This window comes from Ranitomeya imitator, chromosome 8 (genome assembly GCF_032444005.1).
Source record: "Ranitomeya imitator isolate aRanImi1 chromosome 8, aRanImi1.pri, whole genome shotgun sequence".
Lineage (NCBI taxonomy): Eukaryota > Metazoa > Chordata > Amphibia > Anura > Dendrobatidae > Ranitomeya > Ranitomeya imitator.
The window spans coordinates 117,259,411-117,275,324 of NC_091289.1; the positions used below are offsets into that span (position 1 = coordinate 117,259,411).

The window sequence follows — 15,914 nt, forward strand, 5'->3', positions numbered from 1 at the left end:
TTCACCCGGTAGGAAGGAAGCAAACTCTGTAGCATCACAGGGGCACGGTACCGCACAAAGAGCGCAAGCAAAGAGTCACAGAACTCTGTCCCAAGACTCAGGGAAAGGTAGCTTTCACCATTCGCGAACAGTCAACAACACTAGGGATGGGAATGATTTGGAGGTTTCATCCATCAACAGGCATACATCCACACACACACGTTAATAAGTTTATATTAGCACATGGCCGTGCGGCCATGCAAACTTTTTATAGCGGAAGCTCTCCAGGACCTTCCTAGTGGTCCAATAGGAGCTGCAACAAGACCTGAGCATGTGAACCCCGACCTCCAATGAGAGGTCATCCCTTAGGCATGCTCAGAAGAAGAAAAGTAGGACTTAGTCACAGGGTCACCTGCTCACCATTGATCAGTACTGGTTACAATGGCTGAGCCTGGAAGGACAGCAGTAACCAGTCGCGCAGTATCAGTTTGAGCCAGACGCTGGGACTGCCGTCTCTGCTGAGCAGGCTCCACTGCGGCTGGAGGAGAATGGAAGACCGCAGCGGAGATGGTTCGAGATTCCACCTGTGCATTGGTGGGAACTCGACACCTAACATTATCCCCCCTCCTAGGCCCCCCCACTCCTTGGGCCTCACTATGCTTGAAGGCAGCAATGAACTGTGGAGCCCGAATGTGCTCAACAGGCTCCTAGGACCTATCCTCTGGGCCATGACCCTTCCAATCCACCAAATAGAATTTTTTGCCACGTACCACCTTACACGCCATGATGGCGTTCACCTCATATTCATCCATGGATGAGCCCGATGTCCTGGCAGATGACTCGGAAAACCGGGACATGTGGACGGGCTTTAGCAGGGACACATGAAAGGTGTTGGTGATGATGCCCAGGCACTAGCGAAGTGTAAACTTAGTGGACTCAACTCACAGCCTGATGTTACGGGCGAAGAGCCACACTAAATCACCAGGAGAAAGGTTGGAGTGGGGAGCCGATGTGTATCGGCGGAGACCCTCATGCTCTGCTTGGAGGCCCAGATAGCATTCTGTGTGTGGTCCCAAATGTCACATACCTGCACAGCCCAGTCTGCCGCCCTGGTGTCAGTGGAAGACACGGGCATGGGTACAGGAACCCGCGCATACTGGCCGTAATTAAGGAGGAATGGGATCTGCACAGTGGAGTCGGCTACGGTGTTGTTCAGCGCAAACTCCTCCCACGGTCATCCTGCCTGGCAGAGACAAAATGTCGCAGCTATATGACCAGGGTCTAGTTGGCCCTCTCTACCTGCCCATTCATCTCGGGATGGTATGCTGAAGAGAGATTCAGCTCGATGCTGAGAAGATGATAAAGCTCTCTCCAGAACTGAGACACAAACTGGGGACTCCGGTCACTGACAATTTTGTCTAGCATACCGTGTAGGCGGAAAACGTGCTTAATAAACAACGCCGCCAAGGCCCGTGCAGAAGGTAGTTGTGGAAGAGGCACCAAGTGCACTATTTTGGAAAAATGGTCAGTGACTACCCAAATAATTGTGCAGCTACGGTACTTGGGTAAGCCCACCACAAATTCCATTCTGACCATTTCCCAGGGCCTGTCCACCACCAACAGTGGGTAAAGTAGCTCAGCAGGGCATTGTCAAGGAGACTTATTCTTGGCGCAGGAAACACACGCCCAAATATAGCCTCTGACGTCACGAGCCATATGCGGCCACCAGTACGTCCTCGCCAGAAGCTCAGATGTCCTCTTGGTCCCAAAATGTCCACCCACCCTGGATGAGTGAGCCCAAGAGAGAACCTCCGGTTGCAAATTAGATGGCACAAAGGTCTTGCCTGGGGACAGAGACTCTAGCGAAACCGAGGTCACGGTCCTCAGGCTTTCCGAAGGGACAATTAAACGAGGCTCCTCCTCCTCTACTGATGACACTATGGAGCGGGAGAGAGCATTGGCACAGATGTTCTTCTCCCTGGAAAGATAATGGAGGGTGAAGTGGAAGCGGGAGAAGAACAAGGACCATCTAGCCTGGCGAGAGTTTAGCCGCTAGCCAGTCTGTAAATAAACCACATTTTTGTGGTCTATATACACTTGGAAGGGAAAACGAGCCCCCTCCAGGAGGTGCCTCTACTCCGAGAAGGGCAACTTCATAGCTAGCAACTCCCTGTCCCTGATGGAATAATTCCTCTCCGCTGGTGTAAAGGTCTTGGAGAAAAAGAAGCAAGGATTCTTCCGACCTTGAGCATCCTTTTGGAATAGGACTGCTCCAGCACCGACTGATGAGGTATTCACCTCCATTTTAAATGGTTTATCTACATCGGGGCGATTTAGGAAGGGAGCGCTAGCAAAATGAGACTTTCTAGAGTAAAAGGCCTTGGAGACCTCCTCCGACCACAATTTGGGATTTGCTCCCTTCTTCTTGAGGGCTACCAAGGGACTTACCAAAGTTTAGAAGGAGGGAATGAACTGGCGATAATAGTTAATGAACCCTATAAAGCGCTGCACCACTTTGAGAGAATGGGGTTCCTGCCAGTCCATCAAAGCCTGTAGCTTGGCAGGATCCATAGCCAATCCCTGGGCAGAGATGATGTAGCCCAGGAAAGGCAAGGACTCCTGCTCAAACACACACTTCTCCAACTTGGCATAGAGGGAGTTTGCCCGTAGGAGGTTGAAGACTGCAAACATCTCTCCGGTGGGAGTCTATATCTGGAGAGTAGATGAGAATATCATCCAGATAGAGTACGACTGAGGTGTTGAGCATATCCCAGAAGATATTATTCACAAAGTCTTGGAAAATGGCAGGAGCATTACACGGTATCACTAGGTATTCATAGTGCCCATCCTTGGTGTTAAATACCGTCTTCCATTCGTCCCCCTCACGGATGCAAATCAGGTTGTAAGCACCCCGCAGATCAAGCTTAGTAAATACCCTTGCTCCACGGAACATATTGAATAGTTCAGATATCTGAGGCAGAGGGTATTTATTCTTAATGGTGATTGCGTTAACACTCCTGTAATCTATGCATGGACGTAGTTCTCCATTTTTCTTCTGCACAAAGAAGAACCCTGCCCCTGCGGGTGACACTGACTTTCTAATGAATCCTTTAGCCAGATTCTCCTGAATATATTGGGTCATCGCCTCTGTCTCCGGAAGAGATTGGGGATAAACTGGACCCGGGGAGACTCTGCTCCAGGCAAGAGGTCAATAGGACAGTCATGGGGTGGTGTTGTGGAAGGGTCTCCGCAGCCCTCTTGGAGAACACGTCCTCATAGGGCCAATAGTGCTGGAGGAGAGAGGAAAGATGTACGGGTACTTCAGTAGTAGCAACCTGAGCGCACTACCTCAGACATCTACACTCACAAGATTTACTCCATCCCAGAATTCTCCCAGAAGACCACTCTATATGAGGAGAGGGGTAGCGTAGCCATGGTGTCCCTAACAGAACCTCATCAATTTTCTCGGGAATGACTACCAGGGAGATAATTTCCTGATGAGATGGAGACATGGATAAAGTAAATGGGATGGTCTGGTGTGTTATTTGTGAGGGCAGAGTCGACCCATTCACCACTCGTACAGTCATCGTCTTGGCGAGCATCACCAAGGGTATTGCGTGGCGTTGGGCGAAGGCAGAGGACATAAAATTCCCCTCTGCCCCGGAATCCACACAAATTTCGACTGTAAGAGAAGATGGGCCAAAGGTGATTGTCCCTTTGAAGGACAGTTTGGAGGAAACCGTCGCCGTGTCTAGTGTACCTCCTCCTACATCCACTAGACGCTGAAGTTTTATTGATCGCTGGGAACATCTGGAGGCAAAATGTCCTGACCGCCGGCAGACATGACAGACCTTGAGTGCACGAGCGATCCGGGACTTAGATCCCACTTGTGACACCTCCATGGCCCCATGTGGCTTGCATGCCTGGACCGGAGATCCCAGAGGTATGGCGAAGGTGGGAGCCAGATGAAACCTCTGCCTACACTGGGCTCGCTCCAACCTTCACTCATTAAAACGAAGGTCGATGTGAGTTGATATAGCTATTAGCTCCTCCAGTGTGGCGGGAATCTCCCTAGTGGCCAAAGCATCCTTCACATGGTCAGCTGTTGTGAATTCTGTGGCAGAGCTCCCTCCTGTGGTCACAAGTGGTACTTCAGCAGATTCTCTCTATGAGCTTCCGTTGGTGGAGGAGAGTGGTACTGCGGCTTCTGAGTTTCCTTCCTCAGGTGATGTGGTGAAGTCGTTAGGTGCTGCTCTATTTAACTCCACCTAGTGCTTTGATCCTGGCCTCCAGTCAATGTTCTAGTATTGGACTTGCTTCCTCCTGGATCGTTCCTGTGGCCTGCTGCTCTGCATAGCTAAGTTCCGCTTTTGTTATTTTTGTTTGCTGTTTTTTTCTGTCCAGCTTGCTTATTTGGTTTTTCTTGCTTGCTGGAAGCTCTGGGACGCAGAGGGTGTACCTCCGTACCGTTAGTCGGTACGGAGGGTCTTTTTGCCCCCTTTGCGTGGTTGTTTGTAGGGTTTTGTGTTGACCGCAAAGTTACCTTTCCTATCCTCGCTCTGTTCAGAAAGTCGGGCCTCACTTTGCTAAATCTATTTCATCTCTACGTTTGTCTTTTCATCTTAACTCACAGTCATTATATGTGGGGGGCTGCCTTTTCCTTTGGGGTATTTCTCTGAGGCAAGGTAGGCTTATTTTCTATCTTCAGGCTAGCTAGTTTCTCAGGCTGTGCCGAGTTGCATAGGGAGCGTTAGGCGCAATCCACGGCTGCCTTTAGTGTGGTTAGAGAGGATTAGGGATTGCGGTCAGCAGAGTTCCCACGTCTCAGAGCTCGTTCTATGTTTTTGGGTTTTTGTCAGGTTACTGTATGCGCTCTGACTTCTATGTCCGTTGTGGTACTGAATTACCTAATCACAGCAGTACTGGAGGCCCAAAGTACTAATGATTCTCAATAGAGGGAAAAAAGAAGTTCTGAGACCATTTTTTTTTCTCTGCACTGTGTTTTGCCTTTGTTTTCCCCTATAATAGAACGTAAAATCACTGCACTCGTACGATGAAGAGATTCAATTCATGTGGATGCTTTTATTAAGTAAATGTTCAGGTGAGGCGATAAGTACAAAACGTTTCGGCCAGCCCGTGGCCTTGATCACTAAATCGCTGAAACAAATAGAGCGAAAAAAATACTAAATACCTATTCTCAGGACAAAGACAAGATTACATATACATATATACATATATACAGTTCAGAAAACATGCCAATGCTTGTGTTTGAGGAAATAGAAGCCATTTTAGGCTTGACCTAAACATCATTAACAAGGAACCAAAAAGCAAAGGAACAAGAGAGATACAGTACATAATTGGATATAGTAGAGACGGTATGAAAAGATGGTTCAGCGTACCCTAAGGTAGTGGATTCTTCCCTTGTAAGCGCAGATGTTGCTGCTGGGGTGTTCAGCCAAGAGGAAAAAAAGGGGGTTAACAACCTGAAAAGGGTAATGGGAGAGATGAGCGAGGGTGCTTTTATGACCTCAGGTATAGTTATAGGTAGGTATAGTGTGGCCACCATAGGGTGTATGTACTTCACCTTAGTATTGATAATGTTGTGGTTGCCGTGATGAAGGGCAGACTGGTAAATTTCAACGGCTGTATGGGTAGACATGGGTAGATATAGATATATTAGATATTCTGGTGTGTAAAATGAATCAATAAATGATAGAAGGTTACAAGTACATAACTACCTCTGTGCTTTAAGGGACCAGCCTGAGTACAAGTAGGATACCTTGGGAAAGTACAACCAATGATGTAAGGAAATTCATATGGCTTGGAGGTACAGGTGCTGTAGTTGCCGTGGTATAGGGCAGACAAGTCTACGTACCATATGCTGTATTGACAGATAAAATAACATAAAGCTCTCAGCGTGTAGGTAGAAAAAAGGTTATTTGGGGTATGTTTTACAAATCTATATATACATACATATATGTATAGCTACCTGTGCGCTATAGGAGACCAACCAGAGCAACGCTCGAATATCTTAGAGGAGTACACCCAGTATTGTGGGAAGATTTGTGTAACTGTGAAGAAGGGCAGTAGGGAGTACGTAAGTCTCTAAGATGCTATTATTAACATGTATGCAGCAGAGAGAAGGAAGAAAAAACTACCTGCTGGGTTGTGGAGCCAGTCAAAGCCAGTGTATAATGAACTAAGCCACCGGAGTAGGGGACCCAATGTCACTAGAAAGAGGAAGGAGTCATGAATATGGCGCTTGGCTAGTGTTTATATAGCATAGGAAACTTATCTGTAAATGGTTGCTCACATCCGTCCTCGGGAGTCCGTGGAGACAGGTAGCCAGGACCAGCGTTGGTGGTCAAGTGAGAAGAGCAGACACTAACCGTGTCACTGCATGGGGTAGCGCTTGTCTAAAGGAGCCCAAAAGGCTCCTATTTATGGTCCCGGGTGAAGATGCGTCCGGGACCAGTGTAGGGACGCCGGCGCATGCGCAGTGGCGATTCTGGCCGCTCGCGCGTGCGCAGTAGAAGCGGAACGCATCAGTCTGCCACAGAATGGCTGGGCCTGCGTAGTATATGCAAGCCCAGGCCAGTCGATGACCGAATGGAAGGAGCGCTTGTCCTGTAGGGACAGAAGAGAAAGGGGCAGCGCCGTAGGCGCTGTAGATAGAACGCTACTGTGAAAGGACATAGGTGCTAGTGCGGTGCCTTGTATGTGGACACTTATTAGAAAATGCTGTAGAGATGTGGGGGAGCGCTATGATGAGATAGATTAAGCGCTGTGTATTGAAGCATATTTCATGAGGATACATAATGGGCAGTATAACACGGTCACATAATTAAACATACAAATGCATGGTAGGAGTCCAAACTTAAATGAAATAAATGAAATAAAAGAAATGAACCCATGAAAGAAAAAGGAAAAGAATGAAAAGAATGAAATGAATGAAATAAATAAGAATGGATGAACTAAATGGAAATAAATAAAACTAATGGATACTTCAATGAATGAAGTAATGAAAAAATGAAAAAATAATAATGAAAATGAAATGAAAAATAAACTAAAAAATAAAAATTGATAAAAAGAATTGAAAAAATAATAGAAAAAATAAAAATAAAACTGGGTATTAATAAACTGGCTATGGAGGAACACAATCTTACCGTCTCTATTGTGCCGAAAGGTGAGGCTACTAGTGCAGATGATTAAGTCTAGAGAAAATAAATGAATATATTAAGTCATATTAACCAGTCTATCTCTCGGTTCAATCCCCTAGGGTGAAGGCTATCAAGGGTATAGATCCAGAACGTTTCTCGCTGTTTTAGTAATCGAACATGGTTTCCTCCCCTTCTTGGGCGAGGTACTCTTTCTATAATCTGAAACCTAAGTTGTGACACATTGTGTCTTGCCTCCTTGAAATGCAGTGGTAATGGTAACCAGGTTTTTTCGCATCTAATGGTGGATTTGTGGCTAGATATTCTATCTTTAATGGCCTGAGTCGTTTCTCCCACATATAGTAATCCGCATGGGCACTTGATGATGTAGACCACATAGTTTGTGTCACAAGTATAGTGTTCCTTAATGGGATATGACTTCCCGGTCCGTGGGTGGACCACCTCATTGCCTTTAATAACGTTGGAACAGCAGCGACAGCTCAAACAGGGGAAAGTACCTGTTCTGCTGTGGCCCGTCAGAGTTCTGTTTTGAGCCGTTTTTTGTGACCCTAAATCTGCTCTTACTACTTTGTCCCTTATATTCTTGGGTCGTCTAGTGCACATCAACGGTGGATCTTTGAAAATGGGGATGTTGGGATAGGCCTTGTTGAGAAGAGGCCAGTGTCCTCGAATCAAGTTATGTATTTTGTTTATTGTGGGGTGATAATTATGTACAAAGGGTAGACGAGGATTTTTTTGTTTCTGTGTCCCTGAGTTTAGGTTGTCAGAGTCATGGAGTGCTCTAGAGGATTCCGTGTTCAGGAGATCCAATGGGTACTGGCGGGCTTTGAACTTGTCAGACATTTCATGTAGCCTCGATTCTAAGGTGGAAGGATTAGACACAATTCTGGTTACCCTTTTAAACTGTGATCTGGGGAGACTGTTTTTGGTAGATCTGGGATGACAGCTATTATATAACAAAAGGCTGTTGCAATCAGTCGGTTTAGTAAAGATATCAGTGCTTAAATTACCGATAGAGTCTTTGATAATCTTAGTGTCTAGGAAGGTCACTTCGTTACTGTGGTGAACTAGTGTAAAGGACAGTTCCGGTCTGACAGTGTTAATAGTGTCATAAAATTCTAGGAGGCTCGTCAGGTTACCCCGCCATACGCAAAAGACATCGTCTATGTACCTATACCAGGCGAGAGCGTGTTGTTGAAAGCCAGGGTTAGTGTACACGAAGTCGCGTTCAAAACGATCCATATACAGGTTCGCGTAGGCAGGGGCCACGTTGGACCCCATTGCCGTGCCGCATGTCTGTAGGAAAAAATCATCCTCAAATATAAAAAAGTTCTCCCTGAGCACTAAACTAAGGAGATCAATACAAAGATCTTGAGTTCCCTTGTCAAGTCTGGCCTCACTGAGGGTTTGAGATACTGCTTCAATGCCCATATCGTGAGTAATGGATGTATATAGGCTATTCACATCTAGTGTACATAGGATGCTGTCACTGGGTATTCTCTTCATGTTACGGATTTTACCTAGGAAATCTCCAGTGTCCAGTATAAAGGATTTTGTAACCTTGGTATAGGGTGTGAGGAGCTTTTCAAGGAACATGGATAATGGATTAAGGATGGAATCGGTCGATGCTACAATGGGGCGACCGGGGGGATTACGGAGATTTTTGTGGATTTTGGGTAAGATGTATAGGACAGGGGTCACAGGGTGAAGGTTAATGAGGTATGTCTTTGTTTTGTTGTCAATAGTCTTGAGTTGTAGGTGTTTGTCAACTATCCTAGCGATTTTTTGGCGTATGGTATGGGTAGGATCATTCTGGATCTTTTTATATGTTGTCGTGTCAGCGAGCTGTCTCCTTACTTCAGAAACATAGAAGCTTCTATCCATAACCACGATGGCTCCCCCCTTGTCCGCCGGTTTAATAATGATATTTTTATTCTCACATAGTGAGTTTAAGGCTTGTTTTTCTAGCGGATCCAGATTGTGGCGGACAGGGAGGAAGCCTAATCGTTGGTCATGCAGAGTTTTCTTGATGTCCCTGTCCAAGAGATTGACAAAAGTCTCTACAGCGTGGTTCGATTTAGATGGAACAAAAGTACTGGGATTTCTAAGACCAAGTTGGTCAATTGTAATACTGGGTCCCCCGGTGTGTGATGATGCAGAGATAGGTCTGATAGAATTGTTAGAGCCTTCAAAGTGCACCTTCAGTCTGATATTTCTATAGAACTGCTGAAGATCCCTTTCAAGTTGAAAGGAATCCCACCTAGGAGTCGGGCAGAAGGATAGACCCATGTTGAGCACTTTGAGTTCTAAGGGAGAAAGAGTATAGTTAGAAATGTTTTCCCCTAGACATTTGGGTGGTTCAGGACACAGGTGTAGCGATGGACATTAAAGGTCTGTCTTCATGTGTGGATCAGCTCACGGCAAGAGTACAAAAGATTCAAGACACTATTGATCAGAAATCTATGTTAGAACCTAGAATACCTATTCCTGATTTGATTTTTGGAGATAGAACTAAATTTCTGAGTTTCAAAAATAATTGTAAACTATTTCTGGCTTTGAAACCTCGCTCCTCTGGTGACCCAGTTCAACAGGTTAGGATCATTGTTTCTTTTTTACGCGGCGACCCTCAGGACTGGGCATTTTCTCTTGCGCCAGGAGATCCTGCATTATGTAATATTGATGCGTTTTTTCTGGCGCTCGGATTGCTGTCCGATGAACCTAATTCGGTGGATCAGGCAGAGAAAAATTTGCTGGCTCTGTGTCAGGGTCAGGATGAGATAGAGGTATATTGTCAGAAATTTAGAAAGTGGTCCGTACTCACTCAATGGAATGAAGGTGCGCTTGCAGCTATTATCAGAAAGGGTCTCTCTGAAGCCCTTAAGGATGTCATGGTGGGATTTCCTATGTCTGCTGGTCTGAATGAGTCTATGTCTTTGGCCATTCAGATCTGTAGACGCTTGCGTGAGCGTAAATCTGTGCACCATTTGGCGGTATTATCTGAGCATAAACCTGAGCCTATGCAGTGCGATAGGACTTTAACCAGAGTTGAACGGCAAGAACACAGACGTCAGAATGGGCTGTGTTTCTACTGTGGTGATTCCACTCATGCTATCTCTGATTGTCCTAAGCGCACTAAGCGGTTCGCTAGGTCTGCCACCATTGGTACGGTACAGTCAAAATTTCTTTTGTCCGTTACCTTGATCTGCTCTTTGTCATCTTATTCTGTCATGGCATTTGTGGATTCAGGCACTGCCCTGAATTTGATGGACTTGGAGTATGCTAGGCGTTGTGGGTTTTTCTTGGAGCCCTTGCAGTGTCCTATTCCATTGAGAGGAATTGATGCTACGCCTTTGGCCAAGAATAAGCCTCAGTACTGGACCCAGCTGACCATGTGCATGGCTCCTGCACATCAGGAGGTTGTTCGCTTTCTGGTGTTGCATAATCTGCATGATGTGGTCGTGTTGGGGTTGCCATGGCTACAAGTCCATAATCCAGTATTAGATTGGAAATCCATGTCTGTGTCCATCTGGGGTTGTCAGGGGGTGCATGGTGATGTCCCATTTCTGTCTATTTCGTCATCCACCCCTTCTGAGGTTCCAGAGTTCTTGTCTGATTACCGGGATGTATTTGATGAGCCCAAGTCCGATACCCTACCTCCGCATAGGGATTGTGATTGTGCTATCGATTTGATTCCTGGTAGTAAATTCCCAAAAGGTCGACTGTTTAATTTATTTGTGCCTGAGCACGCCGCTATGCGGAGTTACGTGAAGGAGTCCTTGGAGAAGGGGCATATTCGCCCGTCATCGTCACCATTGGGAGCGGGTTCTTTTTTGTGGCCAAGAAGGATGGTTCGCTGAGACCTTGTATAGATTACCACCTTCTAAATAAGATCACGGTTAAATTTCAGTACCCCTTGCCGCTTTTATCTGATTTGTTTGCTCGGATTAAGGGGGCTAGTTGGTTCACCAAGATAGATCTTCGTGGTGCGTATAATCTTGTGCGTATTAAGCGAGGCGATGAAAGGAAAACTGCATTTAATACGCCCGAGGGCCATTTTGAGTACCTTGTAATGCCATTCGGATTTGCCAATGCTCCATCAGTGTTTCAGTCCTTTATGCATGACATCTTCCGAGAGAACCTGGATAAATTCCTGATTGTTTACTTGGATGATATTTTGGTCTTCTCGGATGATTGGGAGTCTCATGTGAAGCAGGTCAGAACGGTGTTTCAGGTCCTGCGAGCTAATTCTTTGTTTGTGAAGGGATCAAAATGTCTCTTTGGTGTTCAGAAGGTTTCATTTTTGGGGTTCATTTTTTCCCCTTCTACTATCGAGATGGAACCTGTTAAGGTCCAGGCCATCCATGATTGGACTCAGCCGACATCTCTGAAAAGTCTGCAAAAGTTCCTGGGCTTTGCTAATTTTCATCGTCGCTTCATCTGCAATTTTTCTAGTATTGCTAAACCATTGACCGATTTGACCAAGAAGGGTGCTGATGTGGTCAATTGGTCTTCTGCTGCTGTGGAAGCTTTTCAAGAGTTGAAGCGTCGTTTTTCTTCTGCCCCTGTGTTGTGTCAACCAGATGTTTCGCTTCCATTCCAGGTCGAGGTTGATGCTTCTGAGATTGGAGCGGGGGCTGTTTTGTCGCAGAGAAATTCTGATGGCTCGGTGATGAAACCATGTGCCTTCTTTTCCAGGAAGTTTTCGCCTGCTGAGCGAAATTATGATGTTGGCAATCGAGAGTTGCTGGCCATGAAGTGGGCATTCGAGGAGTGGCGTCATTGGCTTGAAGGAGCTAAGCATCGCGTGGTTGTCCTGACTGATCATAAGAACTTGACTTATCTCGAGTCTGCCAAGCGGTTGAATCCTAGACAGGCTCGTTGGTCGCTGTTTTTTGCCCGTTTTGACTTTGTGGTTTCGTACCTTCCGGGCTCTAAAGATGTGAAGGCGGATGCCCTGTCTAGGAGTTTTGTGCCCGACTCTCCGGGTTTATCTGAGCCGGCGGGTATTCTCAAAGAGGGAGTAATTGTGTCTGCCATCTCCCCTGATTTGCGGCGGGTGCTGCAAAAATTTCAGGCTAATAAACCTGATCGTTGCCCAGCGGAGAAACTGTCCCTGATAGGTAGACGAATAAAGTTATCTCTGAGGTTCATTGTTCGGTGTTGGCTGGTCATCCTGGAATGTTTGGTACCAGAGAGTTAGTGGCTAGATCCTTTTGGTGGCCATCTCTGTCGTGGGATGTGCGTTCTTTTGTGCAGTCCTGTGGGATTTGTGCTCGGGCTAAGCCCTGCTGTTCTCGTGCCAGTGGGTTGCTTTTGCCCTTGCCGGTCCCGAAGAGGCCCTGGACGCATATTTCTATGGATTTTATTTCGGATCTTCCCGTCTCTCAAAAAATGTCAGTCATTTGGGTGGTTTGTGATCGCTTCTCTAAGATGGTCCATTTGGTACCCTTGTCTAAATTGCCTTCCTCCTGCCATTGTTCTTCCAGCATGTGGTTCGTTTACATGGCATTCCAGAGAATATCGTTTCTGACAGAGGTTCCCAGTTTGTTTCGAGGTTTTGGCGAGCCTTTTGTGCTAGGATGGGCATTGACTTGTCTTTTTCCTCGGCTTTCCATCCTCAGACTAATGGTCAGACCGAACGAACCAATCAGACCTTGGAAACATATCTGAGATGCTTTGTTTCTGCTGATCAGGATGACTGGGTGTCCTTTTTGCCTTTGGCTGAGTTCGCCCTTAATAATCGGGCCAGCTCGGCTACCTTGGTGTCGCCGTTTTTCTGCAACTCTGGGTTCCATCCTCGTTTCTCTTCAGGGCAGGTTGAGTCTTCGGACTGTCCTGGTGTGGATACTGTGGTGGACAGGTTGCAGCAGATTTGGACTCATGTAGTGGACAATTTGACCTTGTCCCAGGAGAAGGCTCAACGTTTCGCTAATCGCAGACGCTGTGTGGGTCCCCGACTTCGTGTTGGGGATTTGGTTTGGTTGTCTTCTCGTCATATTCCTATGAAGGTTTCCTCTCCTAAGTTTAAACCTCGTTTCATTGGTCCGTATAGGATTTCTGAGGTTCTTAATCCTGTGTCTTTTCGTTTGACCCTTCCAGATTCTTTTTCCATCCATAACGTATTCCATAGGTCATTGTTGCGGAGATACGTGGCACCTATGGTTCCATCTGTTGATCCTCCTGCCCCGGTTTTGGTGGAGGGGGAGTTGGAGTATATTGTGGAGAAGATTTTCGATTCTCATGTTTCAAGACGGAAACTCCAGTATCTGGTTAAGTGGAAGGGTTATGCTCAGGAAGATAATTCCTGGGTCTTTGCCTCTGATGTCCATGCTCCCGATCTTGTTCGTGATATTCATATGGCTCATCCTGGTCGTCCTGGGGGCTCTGGTGAGGGTTCGGTGACCCCTCCTCAAGGGGGGGGTACTGTTGTGAATTCTGTGGTAGAGCTATTCCTGTGGTCACAAGTGGTACTTCAGCTGATTCTCTCTATGAGCTTCCGTTGGTGGAGGAGAGTGGTACTGCGGCTTCTGAGTTTCCTTCCTCAGGTGATGTGGTGAAGTCGTTAGGTGCTGCTCTATTTAACTCCACCTAGTGCTTTGATCCTGGCCTCCAGTCAATGTTCTAGTATTGGACTTGCTTCCTCCTGGATCGTTTCTGTGGCCTGCTGCTCTGCATAGCTAAGTTCCACTTTTGTTATTTTTGTTTGCTGTTTTTTTCTGTCCAGCTTGCTTATTTGGTTTTTCTTGCTTGCTGGAAGCTTTGGGACGCAGAGGGTGTACCTCCGTGCCGTTAGTCGGTACGGAGGGTCTTTTTGCGCCCTTTGCGTGGTTGTTTGTAGGGTTTTGTGTTGACCGCAAAGTTACCTTTCCTATCCTCGCTCTGTTCAGAAAGTCGGGCCTCACTTTGCTAAATCTATTTCATCTCTACGTTTGTCTTTTCATCTTAACTCACAGTCATTATATGTGGGGGGCTGCCTTTTCCTTTGGGGTATTTCTCTGAGGCAAGGTAGTCTTATTTTCTATCTTCAGGCTAGCTAGTTTTTCAGGCTGTGCCGAGTTGCATAGGGAGCGTTAGGCGCAATCCACGGCTGCCTTTAGTGTGTTTGGAGAGGATTAGGGATTGCGGTCAGCAGAGTTCCCACGTCTGAGAGCTCGTTCTATGTTTTTGGGTTTTTGTCAGGTCACTGTATGCGCTCTGACTTCTATGTCCGTTGTGGTACTGAATTACCTAATCATAACAGTCAGCCAAAATACAAAATACAGGGATGAGGGCTTTATCCAGCCACTACAGCTCAGATGCTAAAGTTCGGAAGTGGACGGAAAAATGGCTGACCAAGGATGAGCCCTGTGTCAGTGCCAGCAGTTGGTTCCAAAAAGACCTGTTTCAGAGTGCTCAGGAACTGCAGAGCACTCTGCACCACATGATCGTCACGCTCCCACAGCGGTGTAGCCCACTCCGACGCCTTGTCCGACAAGAGATATATTGTGAATCCCACTTTTGCCCGCTCTAAGGGGAAACGTGCAGCCAGAAGCTCAAGATATATAGCGCACTGGTTCACGAATCCCCTGCATGACTTGCTATCGCCAGAGTACTTATCTGGCAGTGGGAGGCGGGATAAGGTCGGAACAGGGGCGACAGTGGATAAACTAGCTGCAGCCACGCTAGCAGCCTGAACAGCTACTGCGGTAACATCCACAGCCGAGGTTGTGCACTCGAGAGCCGCCAACCTGCCCTCCAGCTGCTGGATGTACCGCTGCAGTCGCTGTTCATCCACCATTACTTGCCAGACCCTGGTGCTAGTATAATGTTAGGGCTAGCGGAGCGCACCAAATAATTAGAAGGATGGTATAAGGTGCATTCGCAGCCCGGGGTCCGCCGTGCAGAGATGGAACCTGCTTCAGAGTAATGACGGACTATATGGCACTATAATGTGGATACACACACGGGTTAGTTTCACCCGGTATGAAGGAAGCAAACCCTGGTAAGTCACAGGGCAGGTGTACCGCACAAAGAGCGCAAGCAAGGAGTCACAGAACTCTGTCCCAGGACTCAGGGAAAGAGTTCCCCTAGACCTCTTGCGCTCGACACCGCTATTGGGGTGTCAGAGATTAAACAGAAAAAATAATTTAATGCACAAGAGTGCGTGCAGTGCAGCTCTGGCAGACACCACTAACAACCCAGACTTGGGCCAGGAAAGTGCTCTATTAGTGCATGGCGCCGCACTGGCTGTCAATGCTATCAGACGCTGTATCGTGTGCTAGCTGTGAGAATTAGCACTGTCAGGCTCTAGGTAGCTTCCACCATTCGCGAACAGTTAAAGGGAACCTGTCACCCCGTTTTTTCAGATTGAGATATAAATACTGTTAAATAGGGCCTGCGCTGTGCGTTACTATAGTGTATGTAGTGTACCCTGATTCCCCACCTATGCTGAGAAATGCATTACCAAAGTCGCCGTTTTCGCCTGTCAATCAGGCTGGTCAGGTCGGATGGGCGTGGTGAAATCGCTCCTTTCTTCCCCAGCTTTCCGTTGGTGGCGTAGTGGTGTGCGCATTTCGCAGTGACGAATCCACTGCACGCACGTGAAGAAGCAGCGCGCGATCTGCGCTATTACCCCCTGTCATCGGTGGGGGCGGCCATCTTCCTGGGGCCGCGCGTGCGCAGATGGAGTGCTCTGCTGCACGGGGCTTCAGGAAAATGGCCGCGGGATGCCGCGCGTGCGCAGAAGAGATCGCGGCGGCCATTTTCCCAAAGCCGAGT

The 15,914-nt window shown here is 47.2% G+C and overlaps 1 protein-coding gene across 2 annotated transcripts in view; it reads left to right on the forward strand.

Annotated features, from left to right (window-relative positions):
- CFH (complement factor H) overlaps positions 1–15,914 on the forward strand; it is a 906,401-nt gene that overhangs the window by 143,947 nt on the left and 746,540 nt on the right. The window lies entirely within an intron of this gene.